The 19,310-nt window shown below is 47.0% G+C and overlaps 1 long non-coding RNA gene across 1 annotated transcript in view; it reads left to right on the forward strand.

Annotated features, from left to right (window-relative positions):
- Nucleotides 1-19,310, forward strand: part of LOC135898133 (uncharacterized) — a 676,755-nt gene that overhangs the window by 651,616 nt on the left and 5,829 nt on the right. The window contains exons 4-5 of the long non-coding RNA XR_011512724.1: nt 9,057-9,229; nt 10,232-10,324. This is a non-coding gene — a long non-coding RNA (uncharacterized lncRNA). The remainder of the gene's footprint in view (nt 1-9,056; nt 9,230-10,231; nt 10,325-19,310) is intronic.

Consider the following 19,310-nt stretch of genomic DNA (forward strand, 5'->3'; position numbering starts at 1 on the left):
TAGGCTCAATATTGAATGAAAGAAGTTTTAACTCGTATAAACAAGCACATTGAGGTATATGGCTGCTAATGCGTAGTTCTAGATCATTTTACTTTTGTTGTTCTTTTCGGAATTTTGTTTGCAACCCGTCGCGAGGAGCCTCACGCGCATGCTCGCGCAAGCGAGTGCTGTTGGAGCACAGCGAAGCATAGACCGAACGCGCGGAGCGATAACTTTTCTTGACCGAAATTCTTGCGTAGCTTCCATAGCATTGACTGCCGTGCATGGACCGGAGTCTAGTAAGTCAACAGCGCCACATCACACTTAGCCGCGCACGCGAAGTAACTTATAAGAAATGCTCTCAGGGATGTCGCTATGACATTGGAAGGATTAGCGATTATGACAGCCTTCGTTTCGCGAGTACGGTTTTAAGAAAAGCTTTAGGATGCCCCCGATTGGCAAAAGGGGGGGGGGGGGGGCAAAGCAAAAGAAGTCTAAAAGTACTTGCTGTGTTCCCGTAAGTAATCAACCGTAGGCGAAGTATTAAAGTAAAAAACATCGAAGTGTCTCCAGTCTGCTGGACGTTAAATCTGGGTGGACGCGCGAATCTTTTCTGCGGAAGCTTGACGCTGCTTGCTTTGAGGTCGACGTCAAAAGAACGTGGTGTTTGGAAACAGGAAATGTACCACGAAACACAGCAAAAAGTGAGAAAAGAAAAGGAAGCGGCGGAGACGCAACTGAACATTGGAAAGGCAAAGCTAGCGATTGAAACGCATGCATCTCAATTGGAGCCTAGGCGCAATCTCGCAACAGTTTGCCGAGTTCCAAGTTTCTAAGGGGGGATTCTGTCTGAATGGGTCGGCATATAAAACCCAGCCAACTTCGCAAATCTGGGGCATATGCCACGCTTTCGAATCGGGGAAAGTTTGACGCGCACTCTGGTAGCCTTTTCTTATTGCATTTTCTTCCTTTCTTTCTTTCTTTCTTTCCTTCTTTCTTTCTTCCTTTCTTTCTTTCTTTCTTTCTTTCTTTCTTTCTTCGCACGTTTCGCTGGTGGAAAGGAATGACGCAGAGCAGTCACGAGGGGCAATTCACGAGACGCCGTATTTCACAAGATGCGCCCCTGGTTATTGTATGAGCCCTTCGCCGAAATTTGCTATTCTATTGAATGCTCAAGAAGCGCAGCGTACTAATACGGGCGAGTGAGTGACTGAATGCGCAGGCTTGATTGCTGCTGAATACTGTTGGGACATAACTAAAACTTTCAAGTTTGTGGCGTCTCGCTGCAGAAAGAAAAAGAAAAAATGGATAGGCGAGTGCTTTACGTGTTGATTTCCTTTCAAAAATAAAAAAAGCAATCGCTGAATGTCGGCGGGCAGAAGCGAGAGGAAAAGAAAAGTGGAGAGTGGCCGTCTCCATTGAAAAATAAAAAGTAAAGAAAAAATTAATGCAGAAAGTTCTCGGGGAGTTGTCTAAGTATGCGTAAGCATTGTGTCACTTGCTTGTCTCCACGCAGCTCGGTGTCAATAGCTAACGAGGAGCAGTGGGAGGCTGCCTTGCGCAGCTCCATCCTTGGGTGGGCTGAGGGGGTTGCGAGGGGGTTGCGAGGGACTACCACACGTAGCACCCTCCCCCGTCTATCCCCCTGCCCCTTTCTTTCAAAAGTAAAAAAATTATGTAACCAGCAAGAGGCACTGTTTATAATGCTTATATGCGCTGACAGTTAGGCGAGAATTGGTTGTATTAAAACGGACAGAAGCTTTTCGCAGAAATAATGCTTCTGCTTATACGGTATCTTATACTTTTATTTATATTTTTATTTTTATACCTTTATTTTATTTCACTAAAATTAAATCAATTCCCTTCAGCATGTTCATAAATGCTGAATAATGACATCATCGATAATCGAAATGTGAGGCCCCTGAGCGAGGTATGATAAGCTAATTGATAGCAAGCGTTTACTGAAGAAAACATCTCTTGCTATCCGTCCTTTACCCGCTAAAACCTATAGAAAACTGAACAATATATACACAAGTGTGTGGTACATGTGCGGTACAAGTGTGTTGACTTTAAGGGATAAGGGGGGAGGGTAGAGGAGGGGGGATCACTTCTGTGTGTCTATAACAATGAAATATTTAGGTACCTAGTGCTTTTTTCAACACTACTGATTCATCAACTCCACACTAGCAAACTTTGGATAGACAAGTATTATTGTGTCGTTACCTTATATTTCTGCACCCGTATCCGAAGGCGACAGCACTGACAGTGTTTCATTGCACCTTTCTGGGTGTCGGAAGCGAAAAATCTGTGACAACAAAAAAAAAAGGAAAATTTCATAACCAGAGTTTTCAAGTATTAAACAATTTGCTTTCGCTTTTTTTTTCTTTCTTTCTCTCCTTTCTTTGCCGGCGGGTATTTCATTTTCGCAGATGTAACTCTTAATTTCGCTACGCATGCTGCGGTGTCTACCATACAAAGTTACGAGTTTTGCGTAATAACATACAAGTTATGCGTAATAAGAAACCGAAATGCGCTGCCTCTGCACTCCGCTCCACTGGAAAGTAGCGAAGCGGCAATTGGCTTTTTCTCAGCTAAAATGCAGTCACGTTTTAGTTGGGTTCGTAATCCTTAAGTCATAAACTATGATGGGCTACCTAACCTCAAGTGCGTAAGAGTTAACATAAGTTCTGCCCAAGGCACTGGAGGTTACAGGGAAAGATGAAGGTGGTATAAATAATGCTTTCAGCATTTTCGAGTATGCCCTTATAATTACGCAATAACTAGACGTCTATTATGCAGTCAGTCATGCCGCGTTATTTTCTTATCTGAATAAATAATTGGGCTAGAAAAAGCGATTTTATATGTGCCAGTACTCCTTTAACGAAACGTTGTAAATTGTTTTATGTGTTTGCTTGTTCTGTGCGTGTGTCAGACGTGCGAGTCGTGCGATACGAACGTACAGGCTAACGCTGTGCAGCTTCTCAGTAAAGGTAGCATCTCTTGTTTTTTTTTTTGTTGTTTTTTTTAGACTATCGAGAGAGTCTACATAACGCGAAAAAAAAAATTCGAGGAACCACTTACTACGCGCAGCACAAAGCGCGTGCCAAAAGCCTCTACAAGGCCGCCGAATCTCGTTCTCCTCGCCTCGTCTCTTCAAAGTACTAGAAGTGGCACCACGCAGGAAGCGCAGTACAAAAGCGGCTGCTCCAATGAAGCGCCAGAAAATCGCCTTTCCTAGAAAAGGCGAGTATGATACAGAGCCATTGCGCAAGTGTCTGGGTATCCGCATAAGATGCGCCCGCTTGCTCAGAGATGCTTTTTTTTTTTGTCCCTCTTTTCTCCAGGAAAAACAGGCACACTGCGCAGCCAGTGGTGTCGAAATCGACTCATACGCAGACGCGCATGGAGCTGGAATCTACGGATCGCTCCCGCAGAAGTTGGACGGGAAACGAAGAAGATGAATAGCGTAAATTGGGCATGCTAGGAAGATGAATTGGCCTCTTAAGCGAGGAACAGTAGCTGGGCGGCACTACTCTCTGCTTGCCCTCAGAACAACGCCGCAGTTGCGCTTGTACATGCAACAAGGAACACTGTGAGCTACGTAGCAAAAAGTATGCCTTAACAATACGCGGTATACCACGACGCAGTGCTGGTTTGGAAATATACCTCGTTCTGTCGTTGGCCGTAGTCTAATGATGATTTGTCTGCACGCTCCAAGGAATGTGTCCCCGGCGGCAAATGGCTCGAGTCGCAGACAGCTTTGCTCGTTCTTTCGCGCGACGTAAGCTATTCCGCTAGCTCGTGATGTTGTCCTTATAGTAAAGCGACACTCACGGGGCCTTTGTGACAGTTGAGAGTTCCGGCAATCAATCTCTCTCGTTATGCTATACCGCTGTAACGTCGGAGCATGCGACCTCAATTACAAGCGCTCAGAGCTTTCGGGACTGCGCACGACGAGGGAGTGGTTGGCGGCAGTTGTCGTGACACCGCAGGAAAACCAGTAAAACGGCGTGGTTAAGTTCTGGCTCGCAAGCTAGCTTAGCGTGGCGAGCGTACAAAAATGGCTCGTCGCCTACACCATTCGGTGGAGGGAAGCGCAAGAAGATGCAGGCCGGCTTAACAGACCCTTCTCACAATGAGCATTAACGTACGCGTCTGAAACGGAGCGTGCCGCCAATCTTGGCAGTTCTTTTTTTTCGCGGGCGTAATGCGCGTCATGGTCCTATGCGCTCGCTAACTTGTCGGTTTACGCCAGCCTCGCTAGTCGTCCTACCTTGGTTCGTCGCCGCAAGAAAGAAAAGAGAGGTTATCTTCGCGAAACGTTGCCGCAACGGCTCGCGCGTGATATGCCCGTTTGCCGGTTGAAGTTGCCTTATTGCTACTCTCGACAGTCTATTCACGGTTCACTTATTCGCATACGGGGTTAGCGTGGAGATGAGAACTGTAAGAGAGTCATGATGGCGGCAAGCGGGCTAGTAAATAGGCTAGCAAATGTGCCGAGTACAGTTCGGTAAACTATACCGCAGTGGGGAGCGGTTATGAGCTACACGTTCCGCAAAGCGAGATGACGTCGTCCGGAAATCGATAGAGACAAATTCGCCGACGACTCCAACCTGGTGCTTCGACAACGGTGCTACGAAGCCAATGTGAGTGCCGCTGCTGCAACTGAAACTGAACGACGCAATAGCGCTCGAGGGAAAGATACTACAATATTATCAGGAAAATTCCGATACAGTATTGTCATAAAGCACATTGCCACAAATAAAGGCACGATTGCTAGGAGAATTTCCACAGAATGTGCACTGCAGACATTCACACTCAATGCATGCAAGGTGAGCTTATCCTCAATATGAGTTGGCTGCAGTCGCCTAAAATTGGTCGGCAACTTGTTCTACTTGCGAACAGTATCTATACTACTAAGTAATCATCATCAGCAGCAGCAGCCTGGCCACGCACACTGCAGGGCAGAGGCCTCTCCCATACTTCTCCAACTACCCCGGTCATGTGCTAATAGGCAACTGTTATAAGGTGATAATCCACCTTGTTTCATCCTCACTGCGAGCCCACAGCGTGTGAGAGAACTTACGGCCTACTGTCTGAAAGAAGAGCGTTTGAAAAGCGAGATGGCCGGCGGCCGGCATACGACCTTATATACGGAGTCACCGTGTAAATAAAGAAGTAAATAAAGTCAGAAATAAATAAAAAAGAACGACATAAATTGTGCGTTTTGGTGAGATCTTCTATGCGGTTCTACTTCGTCGATCATCCGTTCCTATACAGAAGAAAAAAAATGGAACTAGGAAATTGTTTTGTCAGATGTACGAGAATTATTTATGTGTTTGCCTCAGAAATTATTAATTCCGCTATGGTGAAGTTTACCATAACAATATATTCTACGTGCATCTATTAAATATGAATCCGGAAGAGGGTCCATAGTGCAGGCACAGATTAAGGAAAGCGATAAAAGCTACGGGCGGGACAATTTTTTTCGGAGCGAGGAAATGGGCTGTTTCTTAAGCATTCCTTTGCGGCAAGCGGTTTCTTTTTTTTCGCTCTTTCAATGCCTGGCACAATAGTTTCGCTTCCCTCACTGTTTTAGCTTATTGCCCATTCTATACCACTATTTCGAGCAGAAAGCACGAGGCCAAGATAGCCAACCTATGTCGCAAGATATGCACCCCCGCGCTAGACTCCCCTCTCTCTTCCAACCGCATACATTATACACTGACCTATTTTTCTTGTATCTATTCGTTCGCAAGAACGTGCGGCTTCTGTGCGTCCCAAAACGAGGGCCACACAAAGCGAACGGGAAGCGATAAGACACCTGGTACCCATTTCCATTCGTCGTACGCCCAAGAAGGCACCGCGCGCTCTGTCCGCATACATGCATGCCGAACGACAGCAGATAGACGTCTCCCCAGCTTCGTCCACTACAGCCCTCCCTGTATCATTCTAGCTCGTTCATTAGTTCCGTTTCTGCGGGAACAAAGCGAAGCGCGGCATGGGCGTGCAGCTATATAGATTTGTCCTCCCTCCCTCCCTCCCTCCCTCCCTCCCTCCTCTCTCTCTCTCTCTCTCTCTCTCTCTCTCAGCTTGCTCTTGTGTACGGCAGCAAACTGTATTATACCCCGTCTCGTTGACCTCTCTGCATTTCCTTCACTTTTCGTATTTCCTCTCTCGCTCACTAGCGCAATTCGAAAACTCGAGCGTGAAGTTGGAAATTGTATAAGGATGCGTGCGAAAGAGAAAAAGATACATTCACGGTGTCCACCATTTTAAAAGAAAAAAAACAAGCATTTTTACTAAACAATACCATAGCATAACGTACGGTCGAAGAGAGCAGAAAATCATATGGTCTCGAAACACGTGAATACGCTGGACTTTATCGCGTATCGCGTTTCATTCCGTTTTTGCAGACGAGTGAGGTAGTGGGGTGTGGGGAATTCCACGTCCGCTGCTAATAAGTGGGCTATATATTATTACCACTTCTTTATTTTTATTTTCTCGTTTTGCTTTTCAATGTTTACCCATTCTTCTTTTTAAAAGAAGGAAGGGGCGTCCCATTTAGTCGCGATACTCTCGTGTCTCTTCGTCCTCGTGGTGCGTGTACACGCTGCCGACCTCGTTCGTCGCCCAGAGCACGTGCTTGCCTGGGCGCGTAATTGAGAGTAATAGGTCGTAAACGTAACCACCGTAATTCAACACTCATGTTCTTGGTTTCGAGATAACAGTTCTGGCCGGAAATGTCATGCCTATACACTTGCCTGCAGATGGCGTGCGGGCACGGTGACCGTTACGAAGACAAAAAAAAAATGAGAGGGTTACGTGCTTATCAGGCAACGACGCAAAACTGCTTGTACAGTGTAAACACCGTGTTCTACCGCTGTTATCTGCCACGTTTAGGGGCGAGCAAGAAGTAGAAGGAAACAAAACCGTGCCTTTCCTTTTTACATTTTTTTTTGGTTTGACGCAATTACCACGGTGATCACTCGTCGTAACCAGGCTCTAAACGAATATATAGCCGTGGTACGAGCCGTTTTAGTAAACGAGTCATTTACTAAATGAGAGCCGCTTTCTTTATCTACCTTTTTTTTTCATTCTTTCTTTGTTTCCCTTTTCTTTTTTGTCACATGACCAACGCAGTCTCATTACGGGTCTAATGTGCAGGGCAGTTGAAGCAAATTCATTACTTTAGTAAACATTGAAGGTCACACAAATTGCCCACACAAATTCGTGTGATATTGCTTAAGACATGCCTTTCTTGTTTCCAAATTGTATTTTTTTTTTGCAGATTGCGACCATCGCCAACTACATCACTCGACATGGCTCTTATATAATACTTATATAATATTATTATGCCAAGTACGAAAAGGACGCCTTTGTTTGACAAAGATCTGGCAGACTACGGAATGCCTGAGGAATTTGGAACCTCCATTTAGCGCTGTGTTCGCGGAGAAGTGTGATCTGCTGTGACATGCTATCAACGATAAGTATGCTTTAAAGGGTCATCCAGACAGTATTTCAAAAAGGCAGAAAGAAAAGAAACATCGTACCATGTTCCAACGAATGCCCGAAAATAATAAGTTACCGCTCCAATATACAACCATGTGCACCTGTTACCTTCGACCAGCTTCATACAACCATGCACTGCCTTTATAGAATTTTACTCTCTTCTTACGCGTGTATACACTTGTTATGACAACATGTTTAATGGCTTTGTTGAGAAGGAAAAAGCTCTGCAAAGTCGTTCTCAATGTTTTAGACATTTGCAGTGGGCCCTGAGACATGTTTGGCGAAGAAAATTTGGTTAAGAGCAACCATAGTGCTTAAGTATACAGTGAGAGCTTGTTTACGATTATTATCATGAGTTATGTGCTGGCGATTTTCTGGATAACATTTGTAGGAAAATTAGATTCTTTCTTTAATGAACGCGGCCTTATATGACCAAAGGCAGCAAAAGTGTAGTAGCAAAAAAAAGCCTGTTAGTGTAACGCATTAAATTCTCTTTGTTTCGTGTTCTAATAATGTATGCAGGCACAACGAAAGGCCGTACGCAGGAAGTCCTGATTTGTTTAAGATTATGAGCCGCAAAGATATAAGCATCGCGCGCTTTGGAGAAAAAAGAAATGTGCAGAGGGCCACACACACAATCGAATGCCGCACAAGGCAGCTAAAAACAACTCTATAGCTTGCTCAGGGCTAGATAAATACAACACAGCGGACTTATCGGTGTACATAGCTGCGAATTTCCTGAGCAAGTAAAGCCAGTCAAAAAGGCAGCAGAAGCCCGTTTTCCAAGAGAGCAACGAACCCTGTTTGCAGGTTGCTGCATTTTACGTGCTCTCACTGTGTTGTAAAGCCGGATATAAAGGATACGCCCGCGATACATATACAAGTTGCCAAGGCAAATAGAAAAAGCAGTGGCATGTGCACCCAGCGCTTTCCTTTCTTCTTTGATGCAGCAATTCTCTTAACTCTCCGTTCACGGAGTTGGTCCCACCATATCGGCGTCCACAGTGCGGCTGGAGTGCTCACTGGCACAATAGTAAATTATTCACGCTGAGAGCTCGCAAGGGTTGCGACGCTCTCTTCGTAAGAACTTGCTGAATCTAAAAGCAGAAGTCAATTTAGAAGAGTAATTCTTCAAGTACTGCACGGTACTGCGAAAGCAGCGATGGCCAAAAGGCGCAACGGCTGCTAGAGAGCGAAATTGAAGAGCGCTGACTCCGTCCGGTGTGGAAACATGGTCGGAATAACACGAAAATGGCGCATCTTAACGATGACAGACGCGCGCCTATATCAACGCTACCAGCGCTTGCTTTATCGCGATGCGTCCAGCCAGGGCACGTCCATTGCCATGGGCGCTGTAAGGACCGGACGTGCTTCCGCATTCCATCACGCCGCGGCCCGGTCAGGTCGACAGCTGCACACAAGTGCCTGAAGATGGGCGCGAAATTGCAAATCTTTTCCTGTTAGGCTATGCATCTCAGCGTTGAAGTGGGCTCGCAAAGTTTTAGCGCTGATTGCTAATAACGTGCGTTAAACGTGTCGTAACGAAAGCCGCTCGCTTCTTGCAGTTCTACGTGTTGGACGCACCTGGAGCGGCCGAAACGCGCGAGCATGATGGAGCACTTATATACAGCCGAGGTGTGCTGACGCCCCACGGAGACTCGTATTTGCATCTACGTGTATCAGTCATCGCTGTGACGTCGCTTGCGTGAACAGCACATTAGGAACGGCTGTGAGGTTGGTGAGTAGCAAGCGTTTTTGCGAGTATGTAAGTCACAGGTTGAACGATATCACTTGATCGCATTGCTGTTGATACCAGCAGCAAAGGAAAACGCGGTTTCGCTAGCTCCAAGCGGCGAATGGCGAGAATGGTGTGGTGTAATCTCAGCGCACCGTGAGCATCTTCACTCCCCTTGACACTTTCTCAGCGCTTCACCCCGATGCTTGCGACCACTACGGTAGAGCTTCCGGTAACCTGAAGTCCTGTTCGTCTGAAAGGCTGCGCTCCAACCACCGCGGCTATGCATTCGTCTCTATACGTACAGTATGCTCAAGTCTTAAAGGAGGCTTCTAACTGGTAATAAATGTACCACAATTGCAACATTTTTTCGAGTGTGTCAATGAAAGCATTTTTAGGTGCAGTTCCTTTCCTAAAATTGTCTCTGAGTCGAATGAATTACGTGCAAGTATGTTTCATGCTAATGATTTTGTGCACGAACTGGAGTGTCATTCTTGCGGCTGATAAATATATTCCCGAGTGTATGCTGTTGAGTTATGCATTTCTTTTTAACGTATGGTGGGTTTTTGTTCATGTTGTTCACTTTTGTACGGTTGAAGGCCTCTCCTGCTTGGACACCGATGTAGTTCGTAGTACGTATAAAATAAATAAAAATGAAGAAAACGCTTTAATTTGCGGCTTTCACCCTTCAAGTGCTTGAAATGTTGACTGAAGTTACGCGAGTGCACTGCACAGCTGTGTCGAAAGGTGCTAGCAGAAGCAATCATAATTTCTACAAATGCGTATTATACTGTACACGTGCCAGGGGGAGATAAAAAAATTGCACGTGCTTTACCCCCGTGTGTTCCCTTTAAGTGTAGGCCGTACTGTACATAGTGTTTTTGTCGCGTGCACCGAATAACGTAGGCTGACCCAAACGTCGTATAGCGAGATGCGCATCCCTTGCCCCATGTGGGCAACATTTATGCTGTGAATCATCGTTTTACCTTACGGATATCGTTACAGGTACTTGATACAGTTTTCTGGGCATATAAATCCCTGGAAATTTTGCATCACAATTCCGTGCATATGTCTTCGTTTCGAAGGCGTCCATGAACTGTGAGTTCAGTTTACTTGCATATGCAACACACTGCTTTTGTTAATTTTTTTCTCCCTATTAGACCCTGGGTTCCTTGCGCGAACACTTAGTAACGAAAATAATAACAAATTTAGGAACGCGTTCTTGCGCGGTTTAGGCGTCGTCTATGGAACATTTAAGCACGCGTTAAGAACGCGTTCTTAAATTCGTTATTTTCGTTATTAAATGTTCATGCAAGCCGTCCCCAGTTGTAGCCATGTCAATTTTCGGTCGAAAGAATGTGTTGTGTTATTCCTAAAAATATATCAAAAACCTAAAGACTCTACGTGTCCCCATGCCGCGATTTGATGGCAGGTCCTGTACACCTGTGCTATTAAATGAACGCAGTCACATGACTGACGTGTCATGGGACTGGACGTGTACGCCATCAGCATTTTTCTGTTGTCTTGTCGACGGAGACAATCTTTGTCGCCGAGTGTAGTTGGTTTTCGTTCAGTGCCACAAACGTGATTTTTCTGCCATTTTTTTTTACATATATTTGGAGCACCAAATCGAAAGGGGGAAAATGTGGTAGCACGGGGGCGGCCACCGACAGCTGTTCATTTAGGGTCAAATGAGCCTCGCAATGCAATGGTGAATGGCAGCTGGCAACATACACTTGGGAGGTAGAAAACGCAGGATGGGGGATGGTGGCTCATCAGCGCTACCGGTGCGGCCAGTTCTGAAACGAGCGCGATAGGTTCATTAAGGAGCGCCCCTTACCCACCACCTTCATGACGCAGTTCGCTAACGCGTTGGCTGGAAAGGCGTTCATTAAAAAGTGGCACATACCCAGTGCATTTTTGGCACAGCCTGCTAAAGTGTCGGGTTACTGTCCTTGAGGAACACCTGTGAGCTGGGTTCTATTCCACTCACCATTGGAGAGACTTAAGGGATCTTTTTCGTCGTTGTAGAGCGGCAACATGCCGCTCTACAACGGGTATGCAAGTTGCCATGAGGCGTTCGTTGGAGCCTAGCAAGGACCAAAGTGGCACATACCCAGTAATCCAGGTAGGCGACAAAGAGTTTCCTTGAACAGCGGTACCTACCGAGTTCCGTGTCTGTAGTGACCCACGTCGGCGTGAAAGAGCATCGTTGAAGAGCGGCAAATATGTACGCACTGCAACCAGTACACTCAGTGACGCAAGTTGGTCGGACGGATTGTCTTGAATCCTGTTCCCTGAGCCCGATGCGCTACCCATTTGACCATGCACTAATCGGCGACCCAGGTAGTCAAGAAAACGGTTGGAGACAAACATACATAGATAGCACCCGGAAAGTGCATGAAGTACCCTTAGAATGCTAGCGTGTTAAAAAGAAAAAGAAAATCTATCGTGTCTTGTTGGTTAGAGCGCCCGGCTATTGTGCTCGACGGCAGAGGTTCGATTCCCACATCGGACGCACATTATTTTACTCTTCTTAAAGCCAGGCGAAGTGTCAAGAATGATGCAAGGATTTATTCGTATTATAAAACCAGCAGATACAACGGAGTGCAGGAATCGACGAGAAGCTTGTTTGAATTAGCGAGGGTAACAGGTAGCGGCGAATGACACGTACACGGCCTCATAGCCTATAGCTGTTAGCTGTCTACGTCACAAGGACGAAGGCGATGTGTGACGCTCGTTGAAGGAAGAATGTTGATCAGAAATGTAAGCACAAAAAGAAATACGACACGTATCTAAATACACTGATGGCTTCAATGCTATAAGTGCCACAGTGGCACAATATCCACGCTACAGGATTGGCCAGGTATGGGAACATGGCATGTGTCACATACCCAATTGCGCATACCCATTGGTCCAAGTTGTCTATTCAACGAGCAACGTTGCGTTACTCGTTGAGTAGACAGCCCTTGGGCCTAGGTAAAGAAAGCTTCGCTTTAAAAAGAAACGGCAAATGTTTTCACGTGGTTTGATTAATTTACCACGTTTGATCATGTGGATTAGTATGCAAGGCATGTAATGATGCAGGCGTCGCTCTCCACACGTCTGCAAAAAGGGGCACCTCCTGGCGAAAGAGAAGGGTTAAAAGAAATCTGCCAACACGACAATTTACTTTCGACTGAAACAAGGGGAAAAGTAATGAGCTGCCGCGAATGCCGCCTGGAATTTCGTGCCTCTCATAATAGTAGTAGCGGCAAAGCCTCAGTAACAACCTCTGAAAAGAATGGCGGCGGGCCTGTGTTGGACGCGCTGGTGATTTAAATCGCTTTGCCTTCGCAGGCGGTCTCGCGAGACATGCTTGCTTAGGCAAGCGCCAGGGGCGCGGAGGTTAATTCCGAGATATATATTAACCTCATACTCTGACTGGAGGACTCGAAAGATTGGTCTTTCCACTCCACCAGCCGGCCCTCTTTCGCTGGCCCTTCACTATGCTGTTCTTGAAGAGAGAAGTATATCACCTCCCGCGCGGGTCGGTGGCATGAATGAGCGCTAGAAGATCGATCAGTGAACCTGTTTACACGCGCGCACAGCAAGCCCGCCTTTCAGTGCGCCGCAATTTTTTTTTCCGGGACTACATCTCGTTATTCTATTCAGTGTTGAGTGGGGCCTGTCGTGTCTAAGTTAGTAGCACCCCACTCCTCTTATTGGTTCTTTCACTTTCCCGGTTTATTCATTGGGCTGTAAGCCTGACTTAAATTAGCAGCGACGTTTGCAAGCTAGAAGGGTATAAGCCGGAGGAGAGAGATTTCAATACAAAATGTATCTCTCTCGCTTTTTCTTTTTTCTTTTTTGTGTGTAGAGAGGAGGGTTGTTTATGTCATCCTTGACGAACAGAGATATTTTTTTGCGTTAGCATTCTTTGGGTATACTTCACGCACTTTCCGGGGGCTATATTGCTATGTGCTATTCGAAGAAGATAGTGTGGACACTTGCATCTAGTGGGCCGTACCGATAAATAGTCGCCGGCTGATCTCAGGACGACGACGTGCCTAGTTTGCTGTCTGATGGGACGGAGAGAACCACTCGCTGCGGCACTAGCGAGTAATGTGTCCAGCTCGGCTGCAGCAGAAACAAATAGGCTTATCGTCGGCTGTTCTTTATTCCGACGGGTTTCTGGAGCGATGAAGGGCGTACGGTCCGCGGCGAGGACTGAGGCCAGGCCAGCGTCAGGAGTGTTCATGGCGCAGACAGTAGAGAGGAGGTCAAGGTTCGCACATTCCTGGCAAACAACCGAACGACGTGATCTGATGGGGATGACTGACAAGGAGCTGCCTCGCATGGTGACATTGCAGCGTATTCGGCAGACGCTCGAACTGAAGCGAGATGCGCTGGCATTTCGCTTGCTCTACACGACGACATTCTGAAGACACTGTGAACGGTGGTAACATTAGTAAGACGAGCAGATTCAACGCGTCGTGTGCGATACCCTCCAAAACTTGGGTTATCTTGTCAGCCTCGGACATCTTCTCATCAGCTTGTAGACACAAGACGAGCACGTCCTGTATGTACGACAAGTAAGGCTAAGCTGACGTCCAGTTACGCACCGCCAGTAGTTTCTTGGCGGCAAGCTGTCGACCAGGCGGGTTGCCGAAAAGGTCGCTGACTTGTCCCAGCTCGTGACATCGTCCTCGCAGGTACGAAATTAGACACGAAGGGTTCCGCCGAGATAAAATATGACGTTCGCCAGCATTATAGTTGAATCCCAGCCATTCCGTTTACTGATACACTCGTACATGCTGAGCCACTCATCCACGTCAACGTTGTTTGCCCCGAAAGGGTCCCGGGACTGCGGGGCTATGAGAGGACGATAGACTAGGTCGTGATCGCAGACGTAGCTGGCGGCGACGCGTCATCGCCAGGCGGCATGGTGGTAGATTCGAGGTGGCATCCGCTGCGAAGCTCCTCCGTCAGAAGTACCCAGCATGTATCTAAGTTTGTTTGTATGTTTGTACCTAACCATTATTCCACCAATCTGGGTCATTGGGCACACCGTGGTCCAAACGTTAACTCATCAGGCTGCTGCGCTGAGGTAACAAGGTTCAAAACCAAGCATTGGATCGAGTTGGGACGCTGAGTATGTGGCAGAATGTACATACGTGCCGCTCTTCAACGAACCTCTTTCACAGTGGCATGGGTCACTATAGATGCGAAACTGAGTAGGCACCACTTTTCAAAAAAATATATATATTTGGCGCCACTTGTAGTACTCGTTATGTGCCACTCGGCTAGCGCTTCTCTTCCTTGAGCCTCTTTGATGACAACTTGGGTATATGAATGTGCCAGTACGTGTGCATGGCTCATAAATCAATGTTTTTGACGACAACAAGGTGACTAGGTATGTGCCACAAAATGCGCCGCTCCGCAATTACAAAAAAAAATCCCTTAAATTTCTCCGACGCTGGACAGAGTCGAACCCACGTCACAAGAGTTGCATTAGCAGCCGATGCATTAGCAGCCTACAGTACAAATGCACTGGGTATGTTCCGCTTTTAAAAGAGCGCATTTCACGCCAACGCTTTAGAGAGCTACGCCATGAATGCACTGCCAATGCTTTATCCTTCTACAGCTTATCATGCAGACCGGTCGCCCTTTTTAGTGAACTTCCCCGTCTTTCCTTCCACTCTTCCTGAGAGTCCCGCTGAGAGTGACCGCTTTCCGAAGCACTCGCGCCTAACACAAGAAGATATTCTTCCTCCTTTCTTTCTTTAATAAAATAAAATGGAGACGTAGTCGTGCTTAGAGCTGGCTATCCCAAAATTCCACACAGCCATTAGAGTACTTGCTCGCATCAGTATCGGAGGCACTCGAAGCACTACTTTGGGCCCTATATAGACACTTACAGCAGCTGAGATCTGGTAGGACCGAGCACCATAACACGAAATGGAACGCAGCTATTCATACAACGACAAACACAGAAAGGACACAGCGCACAGAACCTATCACCGACAGTTGCTTATCGCAAGAAAAAATAAACTAAGCACAAGAAATGTGAGGCGTCGTCGCACTCGACCAAACAATCGTTACATATATGTAAAAGCGATCGACTTTCGCATACGCAAAAAGCAACGGATGTAAAACGCACGCTGTCTAAGGACAACACAAACCTTTTCTTCGGCCTGAATAGTACAGCAATTAGCGCTCACTTCCCAATCGTCTCTTTCTGAACCTCACGCCAACCTCGCAGAGTTATATAGAGTCTCGTTGTAACGAAGCTTCTTTCACGTACAAGCACACCTGCCACAGAAAGCTTTCGCCTCCGAATAAAGTGCCTTCGTGCTCTTCCGCTGTCACCGCCGTTTCCATGGCAGGCTGCGTATAGTTCGTGGGAATGGAAGAGGGAATTACTGGCGCGAATGCCAAGAGAACTTCCGCCGAGTCAGCGCATCGTCACCGCTTTCTTGCGCGTATCAGAATGAGTGCGAAAGAGGCACAGAGCGCCGGCTTGGTGACTCACGCACCAAACATTCAAATATTCCCTTCCTTTCGCGTCCAACACCTGTTCGCACCGCATCTTGACCGCGGCGTGGCGCAATTAATTTCCGGCCACGGCCACCCTTCCTCTCTTCCGGCTTTGTGTGGCTGCCCTACGCGTCTCGTCGTGGCCTCCAGTCAATTATGTACCGCAGGAGTCCGTGCCGGGATCGCCAGGAATCTTGGTGCCGCAGCGTTAACTGTGCCGTTGTGGCGCCAAAAAAACCCGCTGGGGCGGTTCTCCATACACCCCTAATCTATACGGTCAGCATGCCTCCTATACCGTGTGAAAATTTTCCAAGTTGAAATCATGATGGTGTATATTTGCTTAATGCGTAGCCCCAACTAAGGAAGAGAGCGAGAGAGAGAGCGAAGAAAGAGAGAAGGGCAGAATGCTGCAGTCTCAACAAATATGAAGGTATCGTTTTCGGAGAGAGAGAGCAAAGAGAGGAAAGGCAGGGAGGTCAACCAGACGAGCGTCCGGTTTGCTACCCTACACTGGGGGAAGGGAAAGGGGGAACAGAAAGAAAGAAAGCGGGATAGAGGGAACACTGTCCGTGCACGCAGCGAAGTGCTTGGAAATCAGTCAAGTCAAAGCAAGTGCTCCGTCGATACGTTAGGCTGCCGTCAATCTTGGTGGTTCATAGCTGGTGATGCACGTTGAAGTTACCAGTGAAGACCAAGGATCCGGTGGGCGTCAGCAGTACGTTGCAGTACGTGGCAGTATATATTTAGGCTAAACCCCGGCCGTTTTGTCTTCAGTGCGAATATAATGATGCGGGTGAACCATGATGCTTACTCAAGAGTGGCAAGTGTATGGCAAAGCAGGTACGTGTGGTCACTAGAGATTGCTATGTGACAAGCTACGTAAATTATTCGGGAATAAAACCTCTTGATTTCCATTAGCTCAAGTTACATTGCCATGAACATGCGACGTCGATAAACATGGTTACGGGAACAAATTTTGCATTCGGTGTTCGTAGACGAAGAACAATCTTGTGCGTGCCACAATGTTCGGAAATGTATACTAACAGAAGATAGCACCGACCAGTGCCCAAATTAACGATGCTTGATCGGACACCAATGAACATAAAGAAACTGCCAGGCCCGTGGTCAGCAGTTATTCTGTAAAAAACATGCACTATTTCTCTAAAGTGTTTTTGGAAGCCACTCATATTTGTGACTATAATACTGGGACAAGAAGTGAGTGCAATACTTTTAACCAAAGAAAATAACAATATGCTGCAATTCGTCTTCGTTTCGAAGCGATGATATTTTTTATGGATTTTGTGTCTATAGGGTACTTGTTCCATTCTAAGGCGTGTATATTTAACGGTTGTAACATTTTGTGCTATGAATATTCGTTGTGTTTATGTCGTTTTATGATGCGTTCCTTTTGCCTTTGGGATGTTATGCAAGCGGCGACGTATTTTCATCATCCCTTCTTGGTGCCAACATCTGCTTATTTAGTCACGTCAATAAAACAGAAAAAAAATGAGAACGCTCATACCGAGTCAGACAGCTGAGCAGAAATGTAGTACAAACTTCGTGACTGCACTATGTTCTGTCGTTAATTAAATGCCTGCAATACATACGGCCCATATATTTCCTTTGAAACGAGATTACTTTATAACTTGGTATGATTTGAAGGGGAGGGGTGGGGGGGGGGGGGGTGGGGGGCTCATTTTGCAAAAGTTATCTCGTTAACTTGGAGACGAAAATCTATTCTCTGCGCGCTCTTTCGTAGTCTCATTCACCTCTGATTACCGTGCCAATAATAAAGCCGGCCTCGAAAGTGATCCATTCTATTTTAACTTCGTGTCTTTGTTTTCTCTCAGAGACGCCCACGTGCCGTCATTTCGTCTATTCGCGTCGGCAAATAGATCGCCGTGCCGCTATGGGTTTGTGCGGGATATGCAAATCGCGCTTTTTTCTTGTCGCTACCCTACTTGTCTGCGAGTCTTACCGTGACGTGCAGAAGTACGTCTGGCATCCGACACGTGCCCACAATGAAGCTTGAAAACCACATCAGCACATGCGCCGTCATTGGAATAACGGCGCAGTGCGCACTGGACTTTAGAAATGCAGTTTCATACAAATGTGAACAAAGGGCACTCTAGCGATAATTAGCTTAATTTTTGTGCTCGTGGCGCAGCTTCCCCAGCACGGACTCGTTGCCGTTTCGTCCGTGCTGCATGGTGGCAAACTGGACATTTTCTAGGTAAACTTCCCGCCTTGCTACACACACACACACACACACACACACACACACACACACACACACACACACACACACACACACACACACACACACACACACACACACACACACACACCCACACACACACACACACACACACACACACCCACCCACACACACACACACACACACACACACACACACACACACACACACACACACACACACGTGGCGTGTGTGTGTGTGTGTGTGTGTGTGTGGCAAGGCGGGAAGTTTACCTAGAAAATGTCCAGTTTGCCACCATGCAGCACGGACGAAACGGCAAAGGGTAATTAAAGAGATAGGAAAAGAGAAAGTAGAAGATGAGGACGAAATAAAGAGAGAGGGGAGGCAGGGATGGTAACCAGAATGCATCCGGTCGGCTACCCTACTCGGGGGGACGGGAAACAGGGAATATAAAGATGAGACAGAGGGAGGGGTCGAGAGACGCGGTGAGCTCGCGCACGCACGCGGAGGGCCTGAGCAAATCAAAGGCGTTCACATGGGCCAGTCGCTCTCAAGCAAGACAAAAGTGCCTTCACAGCTTTATGCGCCGACGAGTGATTGGGATGGATGGTCGACGAAGATTGGGAAGTAGCACTTGCACGGACAATGGCCGATCGCGGAGTCGTCGCAATGCGATATATAAGGAAAGTGCAAAAACGGGCGAGTACCGTACCTCGCAGGCCTCTGGGTTGAGAGGCACTGTGCAGCGCGTATTCAGCGCGCCTGTATGTTGTGATTGCTGTCCTGGTATCTTTTGCTCTGACAGTGACCCGCTGTCCAGTATTTCTAACGTGGTACTTATGCACATATCACGTGCCTCTCCGTGCTATAACATGGGAAGATTCCGCACAGTAGTCCGTATAGGCTCATAAACAGGTTCTAGTAGACAATTCAACGCCCGCGCAGCTTCACACATTTCATCATCGTCATCATCAGTCAATCCTTACGTCCACTGCCAGGACGAAGGCCTCTCCCAGCGATCTCCAATTACCCCTGTCTTTCGCTAGCTGATTCTAACTTGCACCTGCACATTTTTTTTTTATTTCATCCCCCTATATAATTTTCTGCAGTCCCTGACTGCGCTGCCCTTTTCTTGGCACCTATTCTGTAACTTCGGTCCACCGGTTATCTATCCTACGCGTTACGTAGCTTGTCCAGTTCCATTTCTTTCTCTTAATGTCAACTATAATATCGAATACCTCCTTTGCTCTCTGATCCACACCGCTCTCTTCCTGTCTCTTAACGTTAGGCTTATCATTTTTCGCTCTATGCCTCTTTGCGCGGTCCTTAACTTGTTCTCGAGCTTCT

Source organism: Dermacentor albipictus, chromosome 3 (assembly GCF_038994185.2).
Source record: "Dermacentor albipictus isolate Rhodes 1998 colony chromosome 3, USDA_Dalb.pri_finalv2, whole genome shotgun sequence".
Lineage (NCBI taxonomy): Eukaryota > Metazoa > Arthropoda > Arachnida > Ixodida > Ixodidae > Dermacentor > Dermacentor albipictus.